Here is a 25,734-nt window from a genome sequence, read left to right on the forward strand (position 1 = left end):
ATCCGTGGTGGGATGTTTATTACATGGATCTGGTCCAGTTTCCTCAAAGCACTTTTGTTGGTAAACTGGATTCGATCAAGTTAAATAATCAAGAGATTATTACCTTTCTGATTATTTTATTATTTTTTAAAAAGTCATTGGGTTTACAAGTTACCTTGTCTTCCTCATCATGTTCCCTTTTTACAGAGAAACCCGATATTTTTCCAATGCAGTATTATTTGGGGTAATGCCTGACAATTTAAAGGGCACGCAGCAGTTATGTGGAATGTGGTCTGAAAATGACCAATAAAACCATCAGAGTATGAGCAAGCTTCAGGGCGGAACCAGAAATGTGGCCGCCTGCTCCTTGGGCTGATTGCTTTAGCAGAAAAATCAAGTTCAGGATCCCGTGTTTACTGAGATGATTGGCACACATTATCAGAGTAGCTGCACCTGGAAAATTTCCGACTTAAATCTATTGACTTCATGTAAATGGCATATGGAAAACAACAAATGATAGTTTGGTTGCCAAATAAAAGTACGTGAAACACCCACATGGAGGCAACATGCTTGTTTCTAATTTGACAGCTCTCAGAGGGAAAACGTTGTGGTGTTGGCTTCTTCCTGGTGAGTCCTCATTGGGTATATGGGTGTAAAAAAGCTTTGAAGCATTCTTAGTTCCTATTCTTCTGCACTCATAGATTCTCCAAAAAAAAAAAAGAGTTTTTCTCAGTATGAATCCTCTGATGTGTGAAAAGAATGTGAAAAGCAGATGACATTCTTACATGAATAAGCCATATATAAATTAAATATTGGGCAATGCATATTTTAAAAAATGAACACCCCAATAAACTGCACTTTTATTCCCCAGACCAAGCAGAAATGATGCATTTTATCCTAATCTCATATTTTTATGCTTGAAAGAGTTTTATTGTTCAAATTAATAACAAAAACAGCAATAAAAATGTAGTTTTGTCAGACAAATTATATTATAGGCACATTTATGCCTACCAAATATACCTAAACTCAATGTTTTATGAAAAAAACCTGTGGTGGGTATTTTAGAAAGTTAGATTTACATTTGTAAAGTGTTTAGTCACCTATTAACATACGAGCAAGTTCAGAATTTTTGCATGTTGGATTTTTTTCTTTTTCTTTGCTTTTATTTATGTTTTTTTGAGACAGGGTTTCGTTTTGTTGCCCAGGCAGGAGTGTAGTGCTGCGATCACAGCTCACTGTAGCCTTGGCCTCCTGGGCTCTACTGATCCTCCCACCTCAGCCCCCATAGTAGCTGGGATACAGGTGCACGGCACCACACCTGGCTAATTTTTTTAATTTTTGTAGAGACAGCGTCCATTATGTTGCCCAGACTGGGGTCAAACTCCTGGTTTCAAGCAATCCTCCAGCCTTGGCCCTGCAAAGTGCTGGGATTACAGGTGTCAGCCACTGTTCCAGCCTGGGTTTGTTTTTTTAAGTTGATTGCTTACATGTATAGGGTAAAATTTTTAGGAAATAAATAGCCATGCCCACTCCCCACTCCAGCCCCAGTAGTCTTGTAAATATGTCAAAGCAGCTCTCAGTACTTTTCCATTTTCTTACTTTTAATTTAAAATTGTGTTTATAATGTATTTCAAATATACAAAAAGCACAGAGCACAGTAATTACCAGTGCCACCACTGCCCACATATAACAAGGATAATTGTTGCGGCTTGTCTTTCTCACTCTCTTAAACGAGCAAGTTGCTGAGTGTCACATACACTATATAGCCAATGTATATAGGATAAGAAATTACCCCAAACTCCGCTATGTATTGCTTATGGATACTTATGCTTCTTAAGACATAAATACACAATGGGGAAAATACTTAACCACTTCTGAAGGGTCATTACCTGTCAGAAATTGGGTGGATGAGGCCAGGGGCTTCAACCATATCTGTGAAGCCTTATTTTTTAAAAAAATCATCTGAGGTGAATATGGGAAATGTTAGTAGTTGTTGATCCCTGGAGATTTTCAGTGTAGAGCATATGATAAGACAGTTTGGCTCTTCAGGCAGAAACTGGTCCCTTAGAAATGCACCTCCTCCGCCAATCAGGCACATTTGTAATTAATAAAAAGGAATTATGTGAAATGACCACAGGTGGATGCCTCCTGCATGCATTTCTATGGTATGAATATCACTTGAGTCAGGTAATGGGGAAAAAGCAAATGTAAAAGAATGGGAGCGGGGAAAGGAAATGTACTTCAAATTGTGTCCTTCCTAATTTTATTCTGTCTGACACTCTTCTGAACGGCAGTAGAGGCAGAATTCATACCCCCCACCATCACCATCATAGATGATATTTACTGAGTGCTTTCTAATATGTCTGTCGCTTGCCAAGGACTTTACTTGAGGTATTACATAGGGTATAGTTTCATCTGCCTGAACAGAGACCCAAAGTAACAGCAGCTTAAACAAGAGAGAATTTTATTTCTTACTCACATGACAGTCTGGACATATGTAGTCCACGACTGATATGATGGTTCCACATGCGTCAAGGATCCAAGCTCCTCCTATCTTGTTGTTTTGCTCTTCCTAGAGTATTGCCCTTTTACTCACGACCTAAAATGCCTGTTGACTCTCTGCTACAACATCTAGTTGTTACTTATATTTCATTGGCCAGAATTTAATCATGTGAGTGCATTTGGCTGCAAGGAAAACTGGGAAATTTCGTCTTTGTTCTGCACAGCTATGGATGGCAGCCATAAAAATAGGGGTTCTATTCTTGTAGAAGAAGAAGAGATGGATACTGAGGGCCACTAAAAGTGCCACAAGGGGAGAGTTTCTGTTAATCCTTCTGACACTAGGAGTCAAGCCCAACTTATCCCATTCAACACATGAGCAAAAGACTAGGTTGAATGCTTCAGGTCACACAGTTAGTACTTTGTGGAACTGCTGAGGTGTGACTTTATTTTTGTTCCTTTTTGCTTTTGCATCTAGTTTGCTGAGAAGCTCTAATACTAGAATCAGGGCTGAGAGTTCTTGGCCTCCTTGGGATTGCCACACCTCATCACTGTTTGCTTGATTTCATCACACCTTTTAAAACAGTTATCCAGCAAGGCACTTTGTGGTGTGTTCTTTAGAGTTGAAAACAAGCACACATTAAATTTTTTTTGTTTTTGTTTTTGAGACAGGGTCTCGCACTGTCATCCAGACTGGAGTGCAATGGTGCAATCTTGGCTCACTGCAACCTCTGCCTCCCAGGTTCAAGCAATCCTCTGGCCTCAGCCTCCTGAGCTGTTGGGACTACAGGCTCCCACCATGACGCCCAGCTAATTTTTGTATTTTTAGTAGAGATGGGGCTTTGCCATGTTAGCCAGGCTGGTCTTCAACTCCTGGCCCCAAGTAACCCACATGCCTTGGCCTCCCAAAATGCTGAGATTACAGGTGTGAGCCACTACAACCGACCCATTTAATTTTGTTCAAGGAATTCTGTGACACTTATTTAGCAATGGGTAGTACATTTGGGTGCTGCCTAATCAGAACTGGGGATCTAGCAGGAAAATGTCATTCTGTAGTTTGATTCAGATTATACCTGGCTTCTGGTTAGGCTAGAATATGTGCTCCCCAATTTTTTTCAATAAGGAAATCTTTTAATAAAATATGTGTTCTTTTTCTGTAACACCTTTTTCTGAGCCCTATCTTGAGACTGTAGACTATCTCCTACATATTAAATAAAAGATGGCAGATTTTCTAGGAATCGTTTTATTTGAAGGAGAAAAAAGTAGCATTGAAACCAGCTGTTGCTTTTCTACATCATCCAACCACTGGCATCTTCCATGAAACACAATTTGATAAGGGAGTGATCCCTTTTTTCCACCCAGGGTACAATCTCCAAGAGATGGCATGTGCTGAAAACAAAACTTAAAAAGGGAACCTGGTTCCCAGGAGTTCACATTTGACATTTTTCAAGGTCATGCCAGATCAAAAGGATACACCCCAGGAGGAAGAACACAGGCATACCTGCTGTGGACCTCTGCCTTTGGAAACATTAAAATTGAAGTCTTTGAATGGTGCAATGCTGGAGTAAGGATTAGGGTGAGACAAATGAGGCATTCACTTCTGGCAGCAAAATTCACAGGGGTGCCAAGCAAAATTCATAGGGGCGCCAAGCCCTTTGTAATAAAAATCAATACTATTTTAATGCAATAGTTGAAACTTCATGACGAACACACATCAACATTTTAAATGAAAATAGGCTGCCGTTTGTTCGTTTTACCATTCTGCATCGTTGTGTGATGGGAACAGTCATTTCCAATCAGCCTGAGGTTCCTGGCCCCCTGGAATACCCCTCATTGTGTGGATTTATGAGGATTGACAATTGAGAGAACAGACTGGATGATGTGGGGCTTTATTATAGTTATGGCTTCTAAAAAAATTTATTCTCAAGTTTATGGAAGAAAATTAGTATAGTCTGTCAACTAAATTTTGTTTTTAGTAGTTATGGCTTTTGGCTGTAAATCTTTTTTTTTTTTTTTTTTTTTTTTTTTTTGGAGACAGGGTGTCACTTTATCGCCCAGGCTAGAATGCAGTGGTGCAACTGTAACTCGCTGCAGCCTTGAACTCCTGAGCGCAAGTGATCCTCCTGCCTCAAACTCCTGAGTAGCTAGGACTACAGGCACGGTACAAGCCTGGAGTTTTTTTGTTTTTGTTTTTTGCAATGACAGGGTCTTGTTATATTGGCCAGGCTGGTCTCAAACTCCTGTCCTCAAGTGATTCCCCCACCTTGGCCCCTCAAACTGTTGGGATTACAGGCATGAACCACCATGCTTGGCAATGTTAAGCTTTTATTAATTTTTCTCACTTGGCCGAAAATACAGAAGGATATTGTGATGAATGTATATAGGAGGGCACGTTTTTCTTTTGCTCCTGGTTCTAATGAGGCTCTATAGAGTGCTGTTCTGGACCTCTATGAAGCCTGTTCTTCATGCTAGATGAGTCATGGTTCATCTAGGTTCTAATTTCAGGATAACATCACTTACTAACTGTGTGACCTTGGGGCCTCAGTTTCCTCATCTATAAAACCAAGGATGATATTACATAATTCATATACATATACTTCATATACATGAAACACTATAGAACATGACATAAGCACTATATAAACATGACATAAGCAATGCTGAACTATGTAAGTATTAGCAATTTTCGGTATTATTTCTCACAATGTGATGTCTTATTTATCGCTGTGCTTTCTACCTTCTAAAGATCACTTCCTGTATCACATTGAATCATCTCCCATTTCTGGGTGGGATGCATCCCACTCAATACAACATCAGTTTAATGGAACCACCACAGGCTCTGGAAAGTTATATCCCTGAACCCGAAAATACTCAGCTTAATTGGTGTTCCTTTAAGCAGGTCACTAAGTTCTCTAAATTTGAGTTTTCTAGATGAGGATAAAACACTTACTTTCGAGAGGTAAGTATTTACCTTAACAAACACTGTAAGAGACTGAGCATGGTGGCTCATGCCTGTAATTTCAGCACTTTGGGAGGCTGAGGCGGGCAGATAACTTGAGCTCAGAAGTTCAAGAACAGCCTGGGCAACATGGTGACACCCTGTCTCTATTTAAAAATAAATAGGCCAGGTATGGTGGCTCATGCCTGTAATCCCAGCACTTTGGGAGGCCGAGGCAGCCTGATCACTCGAGGTCAGGAGTTCAAGACTTGCCTGACCAACATGGTGAAACTCTGTCTCTACTAAAAATACAAACATTATGTGGGCATGGTGGCATGTGCCTGTAATCCCAGCTACTCGGGAGGCTGAGGCAGGAGAATTGCTTGAACCCGGGAGACAGAGGTTGTGGTGAGCCGAGACTGTGCCATTACACTCCAGCCTGGGCAACAAGAGTGAAACTCTGTCTCAAAAATAAATAAATAAGTAAATAAATAAATAAAGACTGTAGGATTTACTTAAAGTATTTTATTTATTAACTTATTAATTTTTTATTACCTTAATAATAAATTAATTACATTGATTTACCTAAATATTACCTTAATAATAATTATTTATCTTAATTTACTGCCTTGTTGCTTACTTTATTACCTTTATTATTTGGTAATAATAATTTATAACTATGAGAATAAATAAGATCAGAGATAAAATAGCATCTATTCAAACACTTGAGCTATAAAGGATGTTCAATAAATATTGGTTTACTTAAAAGCAGTAATTTATGACTGTTCCCTAGGGATCTGTGGAAATCTCTAGTGGAATCTTCAAACATGTTGCCTACTGTCTTAGTTTGTTTTGTGTTGCTATAACAGAATACCACAAATTAGGGTAATTTATAAAGAAAAGAAATTTATTTCTCACAGTTTAGGAGGCTGGAAAGTCCAATATCAAGGTGCTGGTATCTGGAGAGCGCCTTCTTGCTGTGTCATCCCGTGGTGGAAGGTGGAAGGGCAAGAGAGAACAAGAGAGCAAGAAGGGGCTGAAGTTACTTTTAGAAGAAGTCTATTCACATGATAATGACATTGATTCATACAAGAGAGCAGAGCCCTCGTGACCTAATCACCTTTTAAAGGTCCCACCTCCCAATACAGTTGCACTGAGGATTAAGTTTTCAACATATGAACTTCAGGGGACACATTCAGACTATAGCACCTGCTATATTATATTAATTTAAAAATATCCACACATATGTTACAGCAGTGGTTCTCAGACTTTAGCACACGCAAGAATCATCTGGAGTTAGGGCAACCAAGTCATCTCAGATTGCCCTGGACTTTCCAGTTTTAACACTAAAAGCCCCTCATCCTGGGACACCCCTCAGTCCTGGGCTAACCTGGATGGTTGGTCACTCTGCCTGGAGGATTTGTTCAAACACAACTTCCTGGACCCCCACCTTTAGAGATTCTGATTCATCAGGTCTGATCTGGAGGGGAGCCTGGGAATTTGTATTTCTGACAAAGCTCTCAAGTGCTGCAGGGGTGTCTGAGACCACAGTTTGAGTAACATTGTGCTATGACTTGAATCCATGTGTTCCTCCAAAATCCGTATGTTGAAACCTAATACCCAATGTGATAATATTAAGAAGTAGGGCCTTTTGGAAAGTGATTGAGTCATGAGCACTCTGCTTCATGAATGGGATGAGTACTCTTGTAGAAGAGGTAGAAGGGAGTGCCCTAGTCCGTTTTTGCCCTGCCATCTCTTTTGCCACGTGAGGACACAGTGTTCATCCCTTTTCTGCGCTTCTACCATGTAAGAACATGGCCATAAGGTGCCATCTTTGAAGCAGAGAACGGACCCTCACCAGACACTGAATTTCCTAGAGACTTAATCTTGGACTTCTCAGCCTCTGAAACTACGAGCAATGAATTTCTGTTGTTTCTAAATTACCCAGTCTAAGGTGTTTTTTTAAAAAATAGCAATAGGAATGGACTAAGACACACTTTCGCAATATCATACTAATGCCCATACTTGGTGTTTCATTTCTAAAAGTTGAGAATTGCTCAATTTTTAGAACTCCACAGGGTTCCTTACATCCCTATGAGACTGGTGTTTTAACTCTCATTTTATAAATATTCCAGGAGGTGCCCTAGTCCCCCCCAGTCTCCCTAGTATCCTGGCCTAGACTGGCCAGGAGATGAACTTCTGGCCAGTCATTACCATAGATCTGCAGTGGACACATAGAGACTCAAGTGCGGACCTCTGCTGAGTGCATTTTGCTTACATATCCCTTTTCTAATTAGGAACTGTCAAAAGTGTTTTTTTTTTTTTTTTCTTTTTGAGATGGGAGACAGAGTCTCACTTTGTCACCCAGGCTGGAGTGCAGTGGTATGATCTCAGCTCACTGCAACCTCCACCTCCTTGGTTCAAACAATTCTCCTGCCTTGGCCTCCTGAGTAGCTGGGATTGCAGGTGTGTGCCACCACGCCTAGCTAATTTTTGTGTTTTTGTAGAGACGGGGTTTCACCATGTTAGCCAGGCTGGTCTCTAACTCCTGACCTTAAGTGATCCACCTGCCTCGGCCTCCCAAAGTGCTGGAATTACGTGCATGAGCCACCTTGCCCGGCCAAGAAGCAATGTTTACTTTGCAGACGGCATTATTGCAACAAATTTCACACCATCAGCTATAGCAACCAAAGCACTTAATTGCTTACCAAAAATGTATTTTAAAAAATTCTCTTTCATTACACTGTAATTATTGGTGGCTCCAAGAGTCATATTTTATTCTGATTTTATGCTTCAGCACAATTTATCCAATTTCTGCAGTCCCCAAAATGCAGAATTGCTAAATGAATGTAGAAATAAACCAAATCTCATATTTTATTGTATTCTATTTCAATAATCAGTACTACTATGTGTAAATTTGGTAAGACTTCCTTTGATACTCAGTTTGTATTGATTCTTTTTTTCATCTATCACAAAGGAGGCCTCCATTGGGTTGCTTCTCTGTTTTCTTTACAGCTCCTCGCTCTGCTCAGAGAACTGCTTATTTGGTTTGACCAGCCCCTGTCTACTGGTTATGCTTTTGACTCAACGCTCAGTCAGGCTTTGTCATTTCTGGGATTGGAGCTTTTCCAAGTAGCTCCAGGGAATGTTTTTCTTTGATTCCAGGGGATGCTAGAAAGACCCTGTGAGTAACACCTACTTCTTTGGGTTGTGAAGCAAAATAAGAGGATGTATCCCCCGGCCGGGCGCGGTGGCTCAAGCCTGTAATCCCAGCACTTTGGGAGGCCGAGACGGGCGGATCCCGAGGTCAGGAGATCGAGACCATCCTGGGTAACACGGTGAAACCCCGTCTCTACTAAAAAATACAAAAAACTAGCCGAGCAAGGTGGCGGGCGCCTGTAGTCCCAGCTACTTGGGAGGCTGAGGCAGGAGAATGGCATAAACCCGGGAGGCGGAGCTTGCAGTGAGCTGAGATCCGGCCACTGCACTCCAGCCTGGGTGACAGAGACAGACTCCGTCTCAAAAAAAAAAAAATAATAATAATAATAATAGGATGTATCTAAACTGCTAAACATGAGATCTGCCCATTTTGCACTAAAAAAAGCTCTCCGATCTGTCCATTTCCCTTGACACTCCCTCCCAACCCAGAGCCTTTCCATGAATACTCCCCTTGACTGAAATTCAACCTCTCCTGCAGCCCAGGTTCATTCCTCCATGGTACTTTTCCATGGTATCATGCACCTGTTCTTTGGAGCACCAATCACAGTGCCACTGTACTTTTTTTATTTTTCTCTGTGATTATTTCATGCCTGTCTTCCTTCTCTACACTGGGGACAACACTGAAAGGTCATCCCATCTTTACAACCCCTTGTGAGGCTGGCCCAGGCTTCCTTTGAACCTGTTGCATATTTTGACATTGTCCCCTGCTCAATCCTGCTACCTTCAGTTCTTTTCATGGTGTTAATCCTAAGTGTGCTCCCTAACGCAAGCTATGCGTTCTAATCTCTCAGAATCGTCTTCCTAGGGAACCTAACTTGCCATCGTACCCCCAATATAGGGAGGAATGGTATCATTTTTCTCAAATTGTGTATATTCTCAGTTTATCATAGTCCCTGGCACAAGGAGGATGTCAGCAGATACTTGTGAAATGAATGAACAAATGAATCAATGAATCGATGGTGGTAGTATCTGGGTAATTTGTTTCATGCCCCACCCTTCTCCTTTCTTTTAAGGGAATATAACCCCTACACAGGAATTTCTTAGGTTTCTTCCCAGGTATCTATTTTATTCCTCTTCATTTCCTTCCCTTTTCCCTTTTCCAGCCCCTTTTTCTCCTACCCCTCCCTTTTCTAAAATCTCTGCCTAGCAATAGCTCTTAGCTGTAGCCAAGGAGTGAGGAGGAAGCCCAAGGAAAGTGGCTGAGAGACAAAGACGGAAAACAGCTAAATTAGTTTAGAGACCAATTCAGGAACTCTGGCACTTCTTTCTATCACAGCCTGTGTGGAGCCCTGCAAGAAAGGGCAATACCAAGGAACAGAGGAAGCCAATATCCAAAGGCTCTGCTAATTGCATGGCTGTCAGAAGGTATTTTCTCCTTTTGAATGAGAATAAAAAGTCTTTTAAAATAACAAAGCTTCTGTATAAATAGAAAAAAGGGAGAACTCACATTTTTGAGTCCATATGAAAAATGGCCTCTTTGTTATTAATTTCTCATCCTCAGGTACAGTCTACTGCAGTCAGTGCTTTATTTCCGCAGCCCTGTTTTTTGTTTTTACGGTCCTTTTGTTTTCTTTTTCTTTTTGCTCCTTCTGCCCCTCCCAGAAAACAAAAACAAAAACAAACAAACAAACAAAAAACAGATTCAAACTGGAAGACGAGTTTGAGACCTAGTTCTACCACTTTAGTAGCTGCATAGTGTCTCTGAGCCTTAGTTCTTTATCTGAAGATGGGCATTTGTCAACTAACTCACAGAGGTGGGCTACTGAGAAGCTCAAATGAAACAGTGGATGTGAACAAGCTTTGAGAATTGTGACGCTCTAAAGAGAAATTGTCATTGCCACTTAAATTTTAGTGAAATGGAACAGCATGCTGAATATAGTTAACAATTGAGTACTCTGACTTTCAATATTGGTAAGAAAGTAACTTTCTAATGTTCTCATCACAAAAATGTTAAATATTTGTGGCAATAGATATATTAATTAGCTTAATTTAATCACTCCACACTGTATTCAAAAATCATAACACCACTTTGTACCCCATCAACATATACTACTATAGCGTGTTAATATGCAATAAAAAAATAAAAAGAAAGTTAAAGCTGGTACCCTCCCAAAAAAGAATAGAACACACGTCAAAGCCAAGTATAAAAGTTTTTTTTTTCATTCCTCATTTTGCATGATGTTTGGCAAAGGTCCTTGTTAGCCCACATGATTAGGAATCCACTATACTTGGAATGGACTGAGAATGTCAAATGTTTAGGTTAAGCAGCCTTTTTTTTTTTTTTTTTCATTTATTCATTGATACATGACAGACTGGAAGCCACTCGCTCTCTCAACCAGGGTTTTGGGTTGATCAAGTAGATGTTATGGTCACAGCTCAATGAATACTTCTTATTTCTCGTTTGCCTAAGACAGCCCTGGTGTTCAAATGCATCCTTGTTTTTCCTCCAAACACGCAATGCCCTGAGGATTTACACCATTAGGAATAATCTCCTACCCTTAACTCTGGGTGTATAGGGATTCGAGATTTCCTTTGCATATAGCATTTTCTTTTCTTTTCTTTTTTCTTTTCTTTTCCTTTCTTCTTTCTTTCTGTCTGTCTTTTTTTTTTTTTTTTTTTTTTTGGTGACGGAGTCTGACTCTGATGCCCAGGCTGGAGTGCAGTGGTGTGATATCAGTCCACTGCTACATTTGCCTCCTGGGTTCAAGTGATTCTCCTGCCTCAGCCCCAGAGTAGCTGGGATTACAGGCGCCTGCCACCACGCCTGGCTAATTTTTGTATTTTAGTAGACACGGGGTTTCACCACGTTAGCTAGGTTGATCTTGAACTCCTGACCTCAGGTGGTCTACCCGCCTCAGCCTCCCAAAGAGCTGGGATTACAGGCGTGAGCCACCGCGCCCAGCGCCTTGTATATATCAATTTTCTATTTAAAAAAAAAAAAAAAAAAGACAGACTGACGAGTGTCATTGAGCAGCCAGCAAAGGATCCTAGGGAGAAATTTCATTGCCACTTAATTTTACAGGCCCTGTTTGGGATCTCCTTCTTTGGGATGACTTCTCTGAATCTGTCCTTGTCTTCTCATGCCTTAACCCTCTCTCCCACTGGGATAGGTGCCCCTTTTCTCAGCTGCTTATCATCCTGCCTCTGCCCTTGCTTGACATTCTGAATTGTTCATCAGTGGTCTACTTGTCTGCACCCACCTCAAGACTGTTGTTTTAGAGAGCAAGGACTTTTTTTGGTTCATTGTTCATTCCCAGAGTCCAGTACAGCTCTTGAGATATAGGAAGTATGTCATAATTGTTGGTTGAATTTATACTTGTTTAATACTCACAGATTGTTTAATCCTTATAATACGTCGGGGGATGCAGAATTCTGGGATTGTTTTATAATCAGATGTGCAAACTTGGGACTCAGATGTGGCCACATTTTCAGCAGAGATTTATAGATTACCTGGAAGCATTTTGGGATCAAGGATGGGCTTTTAAAATACCCTTCTCCCAGGTGTAGCATTTTCCTGAAGGGTGAGCTTTGTATTTCATGTGGGATAAGGTGAAATATGAATAAACAGCTATACACAACACAAACATTACATAAGCAAGTAGATACTGTGCATAAAGTGCTTCTCCTTCTACTATTAAGATAGTAAGATTATAGGCCTCTTGAAGGCAGCCCTCTGGTCTTCTGTCTCTCTGACCTTGCATAATACTAGCAGATCCTTTGGAAATATGACATTTTGTTATTCCCCTGCTAAAAACCTTTAAATAGTTCCCCACTGTCGCCATGATGAAATCTAGTTATCTTGGTTTGGCACTGACGTCTGTCATGATCAGGCCTGGCCTCATCTCTTGACATTGCCCCATTTAAAATTCCACACTGCAGTCACTTGGAACAAATTACAATGTCCTGATCTTGCCCAATCAGGTACATTTGTGGATGATCTTTCTCTGCTTTTGTCACCAGGCCAAATTTTTCTCTGTCTTCTTCCAGGCCCTGTTTGGGATCTCCTTCTTTGGGATGACTTCTCTGAATCTCTCCTTATCTCCTCATGCCTTAACCCTCTCTCCCACTGGGATAGATGCCCCCTTTCTCAGCTGCCTTATCATCCTGCCTCTGCCCTTGCTTGACATTCTGAATTGTTCATCAGTGGCCTACTTGTCTGCACCCACCTCAGGACTGTTGTTTTAGAGAGCAAGGACTTTGTTTGGCTCATTGTTCATTCCCAGAGTCCAGTACAGCTCTTGAGATATAGAAGTGCGCCATAATTGTTGGTTGAATTTATCAAGGAATAGATGCTTCAGATTCCATCTGTTTATCTCCACTGGCACCAATCTCTCTGGCTTGTTTTCCTATGACATCCCTGAGCAGGGATCCTGCAGAGTAGGTAGAAAAGGCCTGTGTCTATCATGGAACTTGTGCCTCCCAATTGGCTTATACAGGCAGTTATGTCACTGCAGATCCTCATTTTAATTGGATTAAGGTATTCTCCTCTGAGAAGTGAAAACAGTATATAATTTACAAGGGATATTAGGTGGAGTTCTAAAGTGTGAAAGTATTTGTTTTGTTTTGTTTTGTTTGAGACAGAGCCTTGATCTGTCTGTCGCCCAGGCTGGAGTGCAATGGCACCATCTCAGTTCACTGCAACCTCCACCTCCCGGGTTCAAGCGATTCTTATGCCTCAGCCTCTCAAGTAGCTGGAATTACTGGCATGCGCCACCTTGTTCAGCTAATTTTTGTGTTTTTAGTAGAGACAGGGTTTCACCATGTTGGCCAGGCTGGTCTCGAACTCCTGCCCTCAAGTGATCCACCCGCCACTGCCTCCCAAAGTGTTGGGATTACAGGTGTGAGCCACTGAGCCTGGCCTAGAGTGTGAAAGTAGAAGGGACCTTAGAGGTTACAGGGTCCATTCCTCTTATTTTACAGAGAAACCAGGCTCAGAGGTGGACAGATTCATCTAAGCTCTCATGATTAATTCATGGTTAAGGAAGATATCCATTGCTTTAGCCTGCCTCAGTCCCTTTGGGGAATCAGCCCTTCCCACTCTTGGTCCTAGCATTTTGGCTGGTGCTGACTTCACTCCCAAATCCAGGATGAGCATGAGAACTAGGCCTCTTCAATCAGAGCGCCAGGACTTATGTTCCCAGAAGGCCAAACAAAACCAGTGAGACATGATTTCAGGACATTGGAAAGAGAAGTTTATATGCTCCATTGGGGTTGCTGAGAGGATGAGATTCAAGCTTGAGACTGTTGACAGCCATCTTGTCACCATGTGTAGACAGCTAAGGGAAGCACCACCAAGAGATAGAGAAAATGAAATCCAGTTTTCTTGGTTTGGCACTGAGGTCTCTCATAATGACATCATGGGAGACCCTGATACAGCCATGCCTGACGTCTGATCTCTGTAGGAACTAATTAATTACTGGGGTTTCTGTTTATTTTTTGCTCAGTCAAGTTTCTGTCACTTTCCAATAGTTAGCCTAAGGAATTCAACATTAGACCTAGAACCAGGCCTCTTAACTTTCAAATGCTGTCTTCTTTCCACCAAACCACATCAGGCATTCCCCTGATTAACCCAATCCCACCCACATCGGGCATTCCTCTGATTAACCCAATTCCACCCACTGTCACGTAAGAGAAAGCAGAATTAGGAGGGAATGGGAGACAATGGGCTGCATTTCAATGGGTTGGGGTATGTGTGCATCCAGTGACAGGCCCCGGGGACAAGTGGGAGGCATGAGGTCGTGGGGTAATGAAAGGGTTACATCAAAACCAAACTTTGGCTGCTTCCCCGTTTTAACCCTGGCAGTCTAATGAATAAGAATTGGTGGGCAGGAGATGGGGAAGTACATGTGACTAGAAGCTGATTCAGCTGGATGTTTCCTCTCGATTAGTGAAAAAACCTTTTGGTCTGGACCTGGCAAAACCAAAAGTCAAGGCATCACTGTTTTATTGTTCATTTCTCATGACTCACCTAAGGCATGGGAAAATATAAGGCTACAGAAGAGCCACAGCCTTAATCAACAAACATTATGCAAACTCAGTACTACTGAAGTGGCTGTGCTGGGCTGTGTCCATTGATGGGGATCAGGCACAAAATAATATCGCTATGATATGCTAAGCAGACTGTCTCATGCTTTGGGGATAATCTGGTTGCAAATCTCTGAGATCGGTTCTTCATTACCAGGAGCAAGAAGCAGGAACTGAAATTGTGGGCCTGTTCCTGATGGGAATCCCATATTAACCACATCCCAGGGTGGGATTTTTAGCAATCTGCTTTCTCCTGATTTTCCCCTCTTCTCTGGTACAGATAAATTTCAATGACCAACTAAAGTAGGGTGAGGGAGTAGCGACTTGGAGAGGACAGGAGATGGGTTCCTGGAGTCTTGGTGATGTTGAGTTCCTAAACTGTGCTGCTTCTATGCAGATGTTCAGTTTGTGAAAATTTATTGAACTGTGCACTTACGATTGTTGTATTTCCTCTAAGTATATTATGTCTCAATAAAAACACCACAGTATGTTAAATGCTGTCATTGTAGGCAATTATTTGGCACTGTGGAGGTCTTAGAAATAAAATTAAATGGGGCCACTGAAATTATGTGATAATACTATTCTGCTCTAGGGCGGCCATGCAGATATTCCACATGTTTATATTAACTTCAAAATATGTAATAATCAAAATGAATATATAAATGTAAAAAAACAAATAAGAGTTTTCACAATCCTCCAGGAGCCTAGGATACTGGTTGGGGAAGACTGAAGCATTGTTACAGTTCGGGATCACAGTGTAAGTCGACCTCAAATCCATTTACATCTCTCCACTTCTGCTGCCATCACTCTAGTTCATGCCACTAGTAACTCTGGCCTGGACAGGAGAAGTACCCTCCACTCTTGCCTGATGTGTAATCCTTTGTCTACCGATATGGTCTGGATCTGTGTCCCCGCCCAAATCTCATATCAAATTATAATCCCCAGTATTGGAAGTGGGATCTGGTGGAAGATGATTGGATCATGGGGGCAGTTTCTCATGAATGGTTTAGCAAAACCCCCTAGTGCTGATGTTGTGATAGAATTCTCATGAGATCTGGTTGTTTAAAGTGTGTGGCACTTCCCACTCTCTCTTCTTCCTGCTCTGGCCATGTAAGATGTGTCTGCTTCCCCTTTGCCTTCCGCCATGATTGTAAGTTTCCTGAGGCCTCCCCAGAAGCTGATGGCACCGTGCTTCTTGTACAGCCTGCAGAACTGTGAGCCAATTAAACCTCTTTTCTTTATAAATTACCCAGTCTCAGGTATTTTTCTTTATAGCAGTGTGAGAATGCACTAATACACCTACCCAGTAGAAAATCAGAAGATGATAGTTTTAAAATATGACTCAAATTACCCTCCCTTCCCCCAGGTCTCCCACCCAAGCCCTTCAAAGATTTCCTGACACTCTTAAAGTCCAAATCCTTCTCCATGGCTCACGGTGTCCACCCTTGACCAGTCCCCACCTGCCTCTCTGAGCAGCTGCCTACCACCCTTCCCCAGCTCACCACTCTCAGCCCCACTGGCCTCTTTTCATTCTCCCAACACCACATGCTTGTCCTAGCCTTAGGGCTTCTACATGTATGCCTCTACTGCCTAAAATAGAAGTCTCCTAGATCTTTGGATTGCTGGCTTCCTCTGATTCTTTAGGTCCCAGCTCAATTATTCCCTCAAGTAGCCCCTCTCAGCCATTCTATGTCGCTATCTCACTACCTTACTTTATTTTCTTCATTGTATCCAAAGCTATTATGTTAGTATGGTTATTTACCAGAACATAAGCCCCATAAGGGCAAAGATCTTGTCTACCTTGTTTATGGTTTGTATCAGTCAGGGTACCAGCAAGGGGTCTCACTATGTTGCCCAGGTTGGACTTGAACTCCTGGGCTAAAGCGATCCTCCCACCTCAGCCTCTAGAGTAGCTGGGCCTGCAGGCACACACCACCACATCCAGCTAGATGGCATTCTTAAAGGAGTTTAACTGAAGGGAATTTAAGACAGGAACCAGTACAGAAATGTGGGCAGGGTTAAGGGAACACATGATGCGGCACCCAGGGCCTACCACTGTGGAAAGCTATCCCCGCCGTTAGAACTGAAGGGGCAAGAGTGGGGAGTTGTGTTTGGAGATGGTAAGAGCTGAGGCTATGGGAAAGGAGCTACCCACCACAGCCATGGCAACGCAAGGGACAAGTGGAGACTGGGTAAGTTGCCCCGCTTCTTTCTCCTCCCACCCTCAGATTTCCTGCCATTACTTCCCGGCCAAGACCAATGGGAAGCCAGAGAGCAAGACAGCCTTACACAGTCCATAGAGGTCAGATTCTGGGGCCCCAGAACAGGGCAGGAAGGGTGGGGCACAGGGCTGGATTGGAGCAAACAGAGCATAGCCAACCCTACAGTACTTGCTACATAGGTGCTCCCACATGCTGACTGAATGAATGGATGACTCAATGAATGAATAAATGAACAACAAAGAAAGCTGAAGAGAAAGACAAAGGAGTATCCACAGGAATTAACATTTAGGAAGCTCCTGGTGGGTGCCACGTGGGCATGATATATAAATAATCTTGCTTAATCCACACAGGAATCCTATGAGATACCTTATTGTCCCTTTATATGGCTGAAGATCCTGAGACCTTAGAGGTTAACATACCTTATTAAAGAGAAATCATGGAGCCAGGATTCCAACTGAGGTCCCAAGTGTTTATCCCTCACATTACACTAAACGTATATTGCATGTTTCCATACTTACATCAGCCTGGAACCTGCATCCCTCCCATTCCTGCCTGGAATGCTCTATAGCCTGCCTAAATCTCAGTTAACCTCTGGTTCAGTTCACGCTCCTCCTCTTCACAGCCTGCCCTGGATCACCACAGCCAAAGGTAATCTTTCTCTCTTTCAGATATTATAGCAACTGTTATATATCTTCATGTTTCAATTGCCATCTATTTCTTCATAATCTAATTTGAGAGCATCTCATCTCCTCAGCTATATTGAAATATCTTGGAATTGGAAATTTTTTTTTTTTTTTTTTTTTTTGGTCTATTACTTTGTATCTTTATTGTAGGTAATCAATAAATATTTGTTGGTTTACTTACCTGTCTTATATAATTCATTTTCAATGTCTTTCATTGTTTAAGAAAAAAGTCACTTAACTGATACATTTTTACATATACTGTATAAACAACTTGTATCATTTTCTCAAAAATCACTTAAATGATACATTTTTACATATTCTGTATAAACAACTTGCATCATTTTCTCATTTAATATTGGATCATAATTTTTTTTATTACAAACCATTTGTAAACAATGTTTTAATGATAGTCTAATAGTCAATTCTATGGCCGTACCAAAATTTAAATCATTTTCTATTGTGGACACTCAGGAGAATGGCACCCCTCATCTCCTCAATATCAATGTTGTCCTAAACAGTTTGGAGCTACATTTCTTTTCTTTTTTTCTCTCTCTCTCTTTTTTTTTTTTTTTTTTTTTGAGATGGAGTCTTGCTCTGTTGCCGCAGGCTGGAGTGCAGTGGCACAATCTCGGCTCACTGCAACCGCCGCCTCCCAGGTTCAAGCAATCCTCCTGCCTCAGCCCCTCTAGTAGCTGGGATTACAGGCACACGCCACCATGCCTGGCTAATTTTTGTATTTTTAGTAAAGTCGGTGTTTTGCCATGTTGACCAGGCTGGTCTTGAACTCCTGACCTCAGGTGATCCACCCGCCTTGGCCTCCCAAAGTGCTGGGATTACAGGCATGAGCTACCGCGCCTGCCCTCGAGCTACATTTATTTCTATGGACTCAATTTCCTTCACTAAGCCCTTCTTTAGGGAATGCTTAGTGAAGATTTGATTAAACACTGCAATCGTTAACTACACCAGATAAGTTTAACTTTGACACTCTAGTTTATTTTGTAATTCATCTTGTAATGGAAGAGTCAAAATAACAGTGTCTCCTGGTATATGCAGATCGATGAATACCTTTGGGAAGCCCATTGATTCATCTATCCATTCATCCATCCATATCCATCTATCCAAGTCTGCACAACTGGGGAGCCCAGGTGAGGAGAGCTGCAGTCATGATGGGAGGTTTGTGGTCTTCTCTGAAGATGTAACATTTCACCATCTTCAGTGCAACTCTTGTCCTCTGGCGACCAAGAGCTGAGCATATTACGTTCTTGTGACTGTTCCAATTCCCTGTCAAGACTATATAGATTCCATGTATTATTATACTGATCACCTATCTAGACATCACAGTAGTTTTTGAGATATCCAGTTGAAATGACAACTTTCATTAGTATTTAAAATACCAAACTGTTTTTCTTTAGCATCAGAAAATCCCCAATTCTGTTTCTGAAGTTGCCTCAAAGCACATGAGGGGATGTTGGGAAGGGAAATTACACAGACTATTTATCATGGATCAGAAGCTTGTACTGGTTATTTTACAAACATAATGCATTGATTAAGAGAGATGAAATCTGAATCCAGATTGCCTGGGTTTGGGTTCAAATGCCTGCTCCATTTCTTCATGACTGTGTAACCAGAACAAGGTTACTTAACTTCTCTCTCTCCTTTTTTTGAGACAGAGTCTCACTCTAGCACCCAAGGAACAGTGGCACAATCATAGCTCACCGCAGCCTCGAACTGCCAGGCTTAAGAGATCCTCCTGCCTTAGTCTCCCCAGTACCTGGGACTACAAGTGCATACCATCATGCCCAGCTAATTAAAAAAAATTTTTTTTTGTACATATGGAGTCTCACTATGCTGTTCAGGTTGGTCTTGAACTCCTAGCCTCAAGAAATCTTCCCACCTTGGCCTTCCAAAGTGAGTGCTAGGATTATAGGCATGAGCTGCCATGCCCAGCCTACTTAACTTCTCTTATCCTTACTTTCTTTATCTGTAACATAGAGATAGTAATTACACCTCCCTCATAAGGTTCTTCTGAGACTTAAATCAGTTAACATACGAACACTAAAGTGGTGAAGCAAGCAGAATAGTTCCTGACACATATTAAGTGTGATGTGAGTACGTGCTGTTATTATTACTGATCTTATTTTAAACTCATTTAATTTAGTTCTTACAACAACTCTTAGTTAGATCGGGGTTGAAAATTGCCTATAGGTTGAACTTGGCCTGTAGATACGTTTTGTTTGGCCCGCACAGTTTTCTTTAGCTTGAGCCAACATTTAAAACTCTGGAGTTTTATATAAAAATCTTGATTCCTGGCTCTTCTTGTAAAATCCTTATCTGGCAGCACCCCACAGGAGCTGAGGGCTGCTGATTTCTTTAGACAAGGAATGCACCTTGGTAGTGTGCCATGATTCCGTGGGGATGACTTCAGTGGTGAGTGATAGAAGACCCAACTAATAGTTGCTTCAAGTCAGAATTTATATCTCAATTAAGAAGTCTGAGGTAGGGTAGTTCCAGGTTTCATCCAGAGGCACAAAAGCGTTGTAGGAGACTCTTGTTCCCTTACTGCTAATGTCTTACACCTGTCCTCTCTGACATCATTGGTATGTCAGCTGTGATGCTGCACTCATACCTACTGATGCCTCCAAAGGCTCACACGTCACATGCAGATACACGACCAGTGAAGAAGAGATGTCTTTTTACTAGTCTCTTTTCCTTATAAAGGAAACACTTTAAAAAACAAAAAAGCCGGGCGCGGTGGCTCACGCCTGTAATCCCAGCACTTTGGGAGGCCGAGGCGGGCGGATCACGAGGTCAGGAGATCGAGACCACGGTGAAACCCCGTCTCTACTAAAAATACAAAAAATTAGCCGGGCGCGGTTGTGGGCGCCTGTAGTCCCAGCTACTCGGGAGGCTGAGGCAGGAGAATGGCGTGAACCCGGGAGACGGAGCTTGCAGTGAGCCGAGATCGCGCCACTGCACTCCAGCCTGGGCAACAGAGCGAGACTCTGTCTCAAAAAAAAAAAAAAAAAAAAACAAAACAAACAAACAAACAAAAAAAAAAAAACTACCCTAGTTGAGTGTCTCCTGAGCTCACAATTGGCCAAGACTGGCTTCTATGCCAATACTCTGGTTGGAAGAAAGCCTAGGAAAGTTGGTCCCACACTTCCTGCCCTTAAGTGGGAAGGCAGGATCTGCCTATAGGAGGGATGAGGCAATGGGTAGTGAACAGGCCAAGACTGCCAGGACATCTCACTCAGTAATTGCTTAAGCACACACACCCAGCTTCCTCCACCTATTTACCTACTTGAGGGCAACTGGATAAATGGAATCTGTATGTCAAGTTCAGGATTCAGCCCTATAAACTTATGGAAGGTTTGAGGCATGACTAGTTTAGGTGGATTTTTTAAAATAAAAAAATACCTTTCAGTTCTTAAAAAAGGAGTCCAGTTTAGGTTCAAAGTAACATGATAACTTTGCTGTTTAGAGTTTGAAATTCAACTGGGATATTTACTCTTTCCTGGATAACCTGCAGCACTGATAGGGTTTGGCTCTTTGTCCCCACCAAGTCTCATCTCGAATTGTAACCCCCAACTGTCAGGGAAGGGCCTGGCGGGAAGCAATTGATCATGGGGGCAGCTTCCCCCAGGCTGTTCTCATGATAGTGAGGGAGTTCTCACAAGATCTGATGGTTTAAGTGCCAGTAAGTTTTCCTCCTCTCACTTACTCCTCTCTCCTGCTGCCATGTAAGACGTGCCTTGCTTCCCCTTCACCTTCAGCCATGATTGTAAGTTTCCTGAGGCCTCCGTAGCCATGTGGAACTGTGAATCAATTAAACCTCTTTCCTTTATAAATTACCCAGTCTCAGGGAGGTTCTTTACAGCAGTATGAAAATGGACTTACACAAACACCAACAAATATTTATGGTATCTCTACATGAACATCTAAGATGCCATTTAAAATGCTATATAGAGACGTGGGCACTACCCTCTAGGTACTAACTATGGTCTAAATGCATACTCTAAAATTTGTAAGTTGACATTTAATCACGAATTTTTTGTTTTTTTGAGACAGAGTCTCGCTCTGCTGCCCATGCAGGAGTGCAATCGCGATCTCAGCTCACTGCAACCTCCACCTCCTGAGGTCAAGTGATTCTCCTGCCTCAGCCTTCCAAGTAGCTGGGATTACAGGCACCCACCACCATGTCCAGCTAATTTTTGTATTTTTAGTGAAGACAGGGTTTTGTCATGTTGGCCAGGCTGGTCTCAAACTCCTGACCTCAGGTTATCACCCACTTCAGCCTCCCAAAGTGCTGGGATCACAGGTGTGAGCCACCACACCCAGCCTGAGCCACTGCATCTGGTCTTAGTCATGAATATTAATAGGTGGGGTCTTCAGTCATGAGAGTGAAAGGCTCATGAATGGGATTAGCCACCTTGTAAAAGGTCTGGAGGAAACTAGTGTTTGTCCCTTGTTATCCTTCCATCCCTTCTACCACGTGAGGACATAGAGGTCAAGGCGCCATCTTGAAAGCAAAGACTAGGCCCTCACCAGACACCAAACCTGCCAGCACTTTGACTTTGGACTTCCCAGCCTCCAGAACTATGAAAAATAAATTTCTGGCCAAGCACGGTGGCTCACGCCTGTTATCCCAGCACTTTGGGAGGCCGAGGTGGGTCAAGAGATCGAGATCATCCTGGCCAACATGGTTAAACCTTGTCTCTACTAAAAATACAAAAAAATTAGCCAGGTGTGGTGGCAGGCACCTGTAGTCCCAGCTACTTGGGAGGCTGAGGCAGGAGGATCACTTGAACCTGGGAGACGGAGGTTGCAGTGAGCCGAGATTGCACCACTGCACTCAGCCTGGCAACAGAGCGAGACTCCATCTAAAAAAAAAAAAATCTATTACGTGTTAATTACCAATTCTTAGGTGTTTTGTTAGAGCAGCATAAATAGACTAAGACAATACTCATCACGCAAGTCACTCTGGAGGGCACTGTTTTATAAGAGCAGAACAGAGTGTGATGCATGAATGCTGCAGGCATCAGAAATTGTTGGAACCTTTAGTAAGGCTCCCATTAAGTTGGGGGGCAGGGTGGAATAAGTAGAAGTACACAGTATGCCACTGTGTGGGCAAAGTTGTTTCTGATTTCATACTAAAGATAGAACCCTAAAACAAGACCTAACAAGAAGTTTCTTTGTGGTAACAATCTTCTTGGGTTAATAGCTAAATATAGTGGCTAATGTCTTTCTCAACTATACCTTATAAGCTACCTTTAGAACAAGGAGGTTGAAGCTCTGCCTTTTACTAATCCCCTGAGATAATCTTTTTAAAACTCTCAGTGGCAAGTGAAGACCCCATTGTTTTCCCCACCTCTGAGATTTCTTTCATATCCCTTTAGCATTTGCATTTGCTCTTACTGGTTATTTCCCATGCTGAATCATTCACCGTCTATCTGGTCATCTCCTGGGGGAGCCAAATAGTTTTAAACATTCTCAGTGACTCATCTATCCTCACCAGTTCTTTTATTTATTTGTGTTGATGTGTCATACACACACACTCTGTCTCTCTCTCATTAAAATGCTAAAAAAGTTTCTATTTACCGTCATAGTATACTCTACTTTCTCAGTGCATGTCTTCACTTGTTTTTTAGTTTTCTAGTTCATGCAGTTGAAATAAAGGTATAGTTATTTAATCTTTAACCAAGTCCCAGGTTTAGGCAAAATTGTCAAACTCAGGATTCAGCCCTTCAAAGCTTACGGATTATTGAGGGCCGGGCGTGGTGGCTCATGTCTGTAATCCCAGCACTTCGGGAGGCCAAGGCGGGTGGATCACCTGAGGTCAGGAGTTTGAGACCAGCCTGGTCAACATGGAGAAACCCAGTCTCTGCTAAAAACACAAAAATTAGCCGGGCATTGTGGTGGGTGCCTGTAATCTCAGCTACTCAGGAGGCTGAGGCGAGAGAATTGCTTGAACCCAGGAGATGGAAGTTGCAGTGAGCCGAGATCGCGCCACTGCACTCCAGCCTGGGCAACAGAGAGAGACTCCATCTCAAAAAAACAAAAAAAATTAAAAAAACAAAATTAATAATAATTACTTGGTGAAAATAATTCCGTATCATTACTATTTTGTAAAAAGAAAACTGGTCTGTTAGCACACTGTGTTGGTTGCTTTGCTACCTTCAACTGCTCCGCGTCAAAACCCTGTATCTGAAATCCCTCAATAATGAGACTAACAGGTAGTGGTGCAACTCTATCTTGTATTTTAAAGCAGGCCTGCAAATACGGAGTGCTCAGTAACCACGAGAAAAAGGCCTGATAAAAGCAACAACAGAACCAAGGTGGACACCACGGCAAATCCTCAGCGCGTGGGTTTTAGACTATTTTGCCAAAGGTTTGGTTCTTTCCAACCTGAGATCATTGCTTAGATCTTTCTGGGGTGTAGTTAAAGTAAATGAGCCTCTTTCTATTTATCCCACAGATGCTGTTCTCTCTTAACAATGTACTCCTTGAAGGCTTCTTAAGGTAATATCTGGTCGCTGCTGAATGCAGCCATAAATTCTATAGGACACTACCGTTGCTGAATGTGCTCAGTCCTCACTCCTTAGCACGGCTCACCCTGCTAGCCTTATCTTGCTGGCCTTCCTCTACCCCCACTGCAACCTCCCAACAGCCTTTAAAATCCAGATATACCTAATGAATCACACAATTACCAAGCAGGATGCTTTACATCAGAGCCTCTGAACATACTGTTCTCTTCCCAGAATGCCCTTCTCCACCTCATCCACCTGGAGAACTCCTATGTATCCTTCAAGACCCAACTTAAGCTACCCCCTTACAGCCTTCTCACCTTTCCAAATAGCACCAGAACTTTTCATCTACCACTATACCTTGTATGCAACTATGTTACAGCACTCTCTAAACCTTCATGTCATCTTAAATTTTGAGCTTTATGAGAGGAGTGATATGGTTTGGATGTTTGTCCCCTCCAGATCTCATGTTGAATGATAATCTCCCATGTTGGAGATGAGTTCTGGTGGGAGATGTGTGGCTCATGAGGTGGATCCCTCATAGTTTGTGGCTGGTAATAGTGAGTTCTCATAGGATCAGGTCATTTATAAATGTGTAGCACCTCCCCAACCTTGCTCCTCCTTCCCACCATGTGGAGAGCCTGTTCCCCCTTTGCTTTCCACCATGATTGTGAGCTTCTTGAGGCCTCCCCAGAAGCTGATGCTGGTGCCATGATTCCTGTACAGCCTGCAGAACTGTGAGCCAACTAAATCTCATTTCTTTATAAATTACCCAGTCTCAGGTATTCCTTTATAGTAATGCAAGAATGGCCTACCACAAGGAGGGACTTACATTATTTTCTGAATCTCAATACTTGTCTCCTGAAAAGTGTTTACCAAGTATTTGTTGAATGAATAAAGAATTATTTTGAAATATTTATAACTCTCTGATGACATAACAGTATATGGTAATAGAGAATTTAGGAAATGCAGAACTATACAAAGAAGAACTAAAAGCCATCTGTAATCTCCGGTTAATAGGAATTAGCCAAAGTTAATTACAATAATTTTCTCTGTAGATTTTTTCTATATTTTAAAAATAACAGCTTTATTGAGATATAATTTACATACCTTATAAGTCACCTATTTAAAGTATACAATTTCAATGATTTTTAGTATTTCATAGAGTTGTACAACCATAATAACAAGTTTTATAACATTTTCATCACCCCAAGAAGTAACCTCATATTCATTAGGAGTCATTTTCCATCTAACCCTACCCTCCTTCCCTCCCTAGGCAATCACTTACCTATTTTTGCCTCTAAAGATTTGCCTATTCTGGACATTTCATAATAAATGAAACCATATAATACACAGCCTTTCATGTCTTGCTTCTTCCACTTAGAATAATATTTTCAAGGTTCATACATGTTATAGGATGTATTAGTTAGTACTTCATTCCTTTTTATGGCCAGTAGTATTCCATGGCATTAATATACCACATTTTATTTATATGGTCATCAGTTGATGGCCATTTGGGTTGTTTCCACATTTTGGCTGTTGTGTATAATGCTGCTATGAAGATCTGTGTACAAGTTTTTATATGCACATATGTGTTTGTTTTTCTCTTAAGTACATGCCTAGGAATAGAATTTCTGGGTCAAATG

General features: G+C 41.8%; 1 protein-coding gene across 2 annotated transcripts in view; it reads right to left on the minus strand.

Moving 5' to 3' along the window:
• Window positions 1-25,734, minus strand: part of UBE2N (ubiquitin conjugating enzyme E2 N) — a 443,559-nt gene that overhangs the window by 188,744 nt on the left and 229,081 nt on the right. Inside the window, exon 1 of one of the 2 annotated variants that reach the window (XM_050747211.1) lies at window positions 24,209-24,212. The exons of the other annotated variant lie outside the window; for it this stretch is intronic. The gene's annotated coding sequence lies outside the window, so the exon portion shown is untranslated. Of the gene's footprint in view, window positions 1-24,208; window positions 24,213-25,734 lie in introns of those variants that run through there. 2 annotated transcript variants of the gene reach the window in all.

This window comes from Macaca thibetana, chromosome 11, assembly GCF_024542745.1.
Source record: "Macaca thibetana thibetana isolate TM-01 chromosome 11, ASM2454274v1, whole genome shotgun sequence".
Classification (NCBI taxonomy): Eukaryota; Metazoa; Chordata; class Mammalia; order Primates; family Cercopithecidae; genus Macaca; species Macaca thibetana.